The sequence below is a fragment of the Humulus lupulus genome, chromosome 3, assembly GCF_963169125.1.
Source record: "Humulus lupulus chromosome 3, drHumLupu1.1, whole genome shotgun sequence".
NCBI classification, from domain to species: domain Eukaryota; kingdom Viridiplantae; phylum Streptophyta; class Magnoliopsida; order Rosales; family Cannabaceae; genus Humulus; species Humulus lupulus.
Window position 1 is genome coordinate 36,557,294 of NC_084795.1, and position 5,558 is coordinate 36,562,851.

The 5,558-nt window shown below is 34.3% G+C and overlaps 1 long non-coding RNA gene across 1 annotated transcript; it reads right to left on the reverse strand.

Moving 5' to 3' along the window:
• Nucleotides 1-236: 236 nt before the first annotated feature.
• Nucleotides 237-1,948, reverse strand: LOC133821052 (uncharacterized). Its single transcript, XR_009887284.1, has 3 exons — nt 1,779-1,948; nt 1,370-1,481; nt 237-391 (listed from the first exon to the last, which is right to left on the reverse strand). It is a non-coding gene; the product is annotated as an uncharacterized LOC133821052 (long non-coding RNA).
• Nucleotides 1,949-5,558: the final 3,610 nt, after the last annotated feature.

Consider the following 5,558-nt stretch of genomic DNA (forward strand, 5'->3'; position numbering starts at 1 on the left):
GTTATTTTGTAGTGTGCATTTTTAATTGTTGTAAAAAGTTTTTATTATTGTATTTTTATTTAAAAAAATCACAATTGCTCACAAGTGTAATATTTAATAGATCAAAAAATATAAAATATTCAATATATATGATAAACCATGAGTATTTTTACATTTGAAGACGAACTACTTCAAACCATGACACTATCCACTTCAAAAGTTCATAGTTCTAACTTTAGTTTGAAAACATACATAATAAAATTCTATAGTCTTGCACATCTTTTGCTTCAAAAGTAAAAAAACAGAATCATAATAAGATACACAAAAAGTAAACCATGAAGCTTGCTCCACCCTCCAATTCATCATCCATTCAATTGTGCACTTGTCTTTGTTGTGAGGTTGATTTGCTTAGCTACACAAGAGTTTAAATAATTAATGCTTAAACTTAGTTAATAGTAAACTAAAAGAGCACAAAAAGAAAGAAAGTTAATAACCTCATTACGACTTTATAAGATGACCATGCAATTACACTAACTACAACACATAGGCATGAAATATTGAAGATTTATGCTTGGTAAAATACTCATTAGAAAAGTTAGCTCAAACACTTTATAATTATGAAATGAAAATGCAAATGATACACCAACCAAACATATAAATATATATATACAATACAACAACTAATTTATAAAGAAAGCCCAATAGCATAGACACATGAACTAGAATTAAATCAAATATAAAGTTCCAAATAACAAGAGTAACGAATTTGCCATTTTTATTGTAGATTTCCAAATACTGTCTTCATGGACCCTTGAAAACTCTACTGTAATATAGAATATCAGTTCAGTGGCTTTAGGGACCCTTGAAAAGGGTATATGAATAAACCAATTCCAATCATGAAACCTTTTTACTATAAATAAACCAAGCACTTAGGTTCAATTTCTTCGTGTTCAGCCAAGTGTCATCATATTGTATTCTACTAAAATATCTTAAATTAAAGAATGCTAGTAGTCATCACCCTCTGCCACCATACTTTTTAATCACCCAAAAATGAAAAAGAAAAATGCCTTGGCACTAAAAGGAAAGGTTCGGAAGTCCAAAAAAGTGCTACTACCCAAGTAGTATGAGCACATTATGACATTAGAAGAAGAAGACCAGAAAAAAGTAAAACAATCAGAAATATATCAAAATAGCAAGTTCCCTAAATCAATGTAAAACACAATAGCAGAAGAAAAAAATTGAGCATAAGACATGAGCAAGTAAGGATCAATAAAGCTACAGAATTACTAGAATCTAGGCTACCCTAAGCATCATTGAAAAAATCATTCCCAAAATATTAAAATCCTTCTAGAAAGCAATAAACTGTCATGGTAGAATATTAAGTTATTACCTGGGCAGGATGACTTTGGATAGTATCCACTACATATTTTTCATGACCCCGCTCAAGATGGCGCCTTGCACCAATAATTAAAGACATAAGCACCCTTGAAAGCTATCGCATGCTAACAACAACCATTAGATAGGTACTTATCTCACTCAGCATAAACAAAACCTTACAACAATCTCTAAAGCATCACTCTGTTAAGGTGTCTTTTTCATAAAGTGAAAATAGAATTTAAAGCAGCAACTTAGTAATTTGTCAAAAAACTAAAACTTCACAATTCAAAGCAGCAACTCAGTCATTTGTCAAAAAACTAAAATTAACAACCCACTAAAGATTAAATGCCTTTCATTTAATGGTAGGAATCAAATATATAATAAGATCGATTGAACACAGGGAAAAAATTGTTTCAACTTACTTTAAATGGTAATCCACGTTCTCTTGCATCATTCAGATTCTTTACAACTTCAGCATGGACAGCTGCCTTTTTCTCAAGGATAGGATTGTTAGCAAGAGGTACAAGCTGCATGCTAGAAGCACCAGATGAAGCTTGAGGGCTAGAAGTCATCGACATTATCTGACCAGAGCGAGCACCCCACTACTGCTAACTATCATGTTGGTTCTAGGTAATGTGGAAATTTGACTCAAGCTTTGAAGACTATCTCATTTTTCTCTTTAACAATTCTCCTACAGAGCATTAAAATTTAAAAACCATCAGGATCAAAGCTCAACAGCAATGATAATCACTGCATAGAATATATTTATGCACACATAATCTATCTATAATTTGTTCATTATTCAGCTCAATGATATAAACACCTTATAAAACATCAAAAGAATTTAAAATATATTAGATTAATAACCAAATATTATTCATCACGTATGCGCTCACAATATCATTGATTGATTAGGGTAACATTCTGCATATCTCGTGTGTCATACTAACCTCCAACACTTTCAACATGTAATCATTAAAACTTCTGAGGTTATCCTTTTGAGCTTCTTGGACAGCTGAAATAATTTCCATTTCATGCACTTGGTGCATATGTATGAGTAAGAAATCATTATCAGTCACAAACATGGCCAAAGTATATCAAGTTGTTAGAAGAACAGCTATTTTCTCATAATCAATTAAATTTTCAGGCTTGCTTACAGCTATATATTGAATGATTCTCTATTCTTAACAAAATATAAATATATATTATAGAGGAGAGTGAGAGAGAGAAAGAGACTATAAAACTAATTCACATGCCAACAGTCAGTACCAATGGATTGAATAAACACTTGTATTTTAGAAAATTCGAATAATTGTTTTAAGTAGCTAAAGTAGTTGAATTTGGATACAATACTTTTGCAAAAGGTTGTTGAGCTGAGGAAACGATAACTGAAGAATAAAGGTACAACAACAAACTTATTTTAATTAGTTTTATAAGTCCAATTAAATTTTTGAAAGATACAAAATCTTATTTGAGATTTAAAGTTGTAATGGTGCAACTTTTTTTGCAACTAATACTTGTCAATAGTTAAACAAGTTTGAAACCACCTTGATAAAAAAAAAAAACTAGAACCCATGGAGCAAGATTATATACACGCATACACATATCATCACAGCAGCATCATCAACACACAATACTTCAATATTTTTTTACTTAATTTTGCATCATATGCTACAGAACCCTTTTGACCTTTCAAAAAACATTATTGTATACTCAAATACAATAATGTTTTCCATTATTGTAAATGCATTATTCCCCTAGTTTTCCATTATGTACTAGTGCATTCCATTCATCAACAACAATCATATACTTCACACTAGTTAAAACAGAACATTTCACAAATGACAAATATGGAATAGAATATAGAAATAAGTTGAGACAACTGCAGTTATATAAATATATATAGAGAGAGAGAAAGAGGCCTTTTCTAAACTATGAGGCCTTGAAAGTGAGTATCAAAATCTGAAATTCCAGAGCTTAACTGGTCAGAATCCATTGATGCTTCTGCTACTTCAGCAATGCCCAAAAGCTTTAAACACTCATTCCAACACTCAGCACCCCTCCATAGAAGCTTAGCTGCAAGACCATAATACCCAACATAATTTTTTATTTTTTATTTTTTTTTGATGAATAAGGATCAATTTATTGCTCAACAAAGGCTGTTACAAACTCAAGAACAAAGGCCTAGAAATGGCTCAATTGCTCAAACCAATTACAATCACTATGACTAGTTTTCTCATTTTTAAAAAGAGAAAACCTATTACAAATTCCTCTTTTAATTTTCTGTACAAGAATATGAACTGTATTCACATTATCATTCCACAGAGTATTGTTTCTAGCTTCCCAAATATTATAAACAAGGCTATTCACAAGGGCAAGATAGACCTCTCGACGGAATTTGGAATGCTTCGACCTCTTAATCTTCTTAATACAAGCTTCAAGCTCCAGTTTATGCACATTGAAATCTGCCCAAGTAAAGATATGATGAGACACTGTAGAGCTAAAGTGACTCCTAAAGAAGAGGTGAAGGTGGGACTCCAAGTGAGCACCACAAAAAAGACAATTAGCATCAACTATCTGACCAATTTTCAGAAGCCTCTCTCTAGTTTGTAATCTGTTTAAACAAGCAAGCCAAGTGATGAACTTGTGCTTGGGAATACTCAGCCGATTCCAAATGGAAGATAACCAAACTTTCCTGACATTGGATTTCGGCCAAAGAAGAGAGCAAACTTTAGAGATACTAAAGTTCAGTTGGGTGAATATAGATTCTTCCATTTTGTTCTTGATAATGTTCTTAACCATAACTACCTTTTTCCAATACCAGCTTGCACTTTGAGGAGCCTCATAACTCCACCAACACTCATCTTTGATATAAACAGAGTGAACCCAACGGACCCAGAGGTTATCTTTCTTATTGGCTATATTCCAAACATATCTACTCAAAGCTCCAATGTTCCAGCTATCTATATCACGAAAACCCAGCCCCCCTTCATCTTTAGGAAGGCAGGCGTTCTTCCAAGCAACAAGACCCGGACCACAAGAGTTAGCATTACTCTTCCAAAGAAAAGCACGACAAATGCTATTAATTCTATCAAGGATGAACTTTGGAAGAATTAAAATTTGAGCCCAATAAGTATGAATGGTCAACAGGACAGAATTAATGAGAGTGCATTTACCTGCATATGAAATATGCCGAGAACTCCAAACTCTAATACGAGCAACCATCTTCTCAATTATATTTTCACAATCAGCCTTGGAGATCCTTTTGGAGCATATAGGAATCCCCAAATACCGAAAAGGGAGCTGGCCCTGAGAGTACCCCGAGGCATTAAGAATGTACTCAACTTCTTCATTCTTCATCCCAACACAATATATGGACGTCTTGGAGGGGTTTGCTTGCAGCCCAGAAGAATCCGAGAATCTCTTGAAAGCTCTCAATAGAAGAAGAATGGACGGAATATCACCTTTAGAGAAAAGCAACACGTCATCAGCAAAGCAAAGGTGATTTAATCTTAAAACCTTACATCTCGGGTGGTGCTTGAACTCTTTCTTCTTAGCTATCAAGGACAGTAAACGGGATAAGTATTCCATGCCAATCACAAAAAGAAGAGGAGACAATGGGTCTCCTTGCCGTAACCCCCTTCTAGAAGAGAAGAAGCCATGTAACGAGCCATTGATGAGCAAGGAAAACTTGGGAGATGTGACACATTCCATGATCAGACTGATAAAAACAGTGGGAAAACGGAGGGCAACTAGCATTTCCCGAATGAACTCCCACTCCACTGTATCATAAGCTTTCTTGAGGTCCATCTTGATCATGCAAGAGGGAGAAACATTCTGCCTACCATATAGCTTAACAAGGTCTTGGAAAATAAGAATGTTATGAGCAATATATTTGCCATGTACAAACCCTCCTTGGTTGTCCGCAATAAGGCTTGGAAGGACATGTCTCAATCTAGAACAAAGCACCTTCATGATAGTTTTATAGACCACATTGCAGCAAGCAATGGGTCTGAAATCACTAACACTATTCAGACAGTTCAATTTGGGAATCAACGTGAAGGTAGTAGCATTTACCTCTTTAAGGACCTTGCCCGAATTCAAGGTAGATAAGATAGCTTCAAGAAAATCTTCCCCTGTTACCTCCCAAGTGCTCTTGAAAAAACCGCTACTAAAGCCATCCGGTCCCGGAGCCTTCTCAT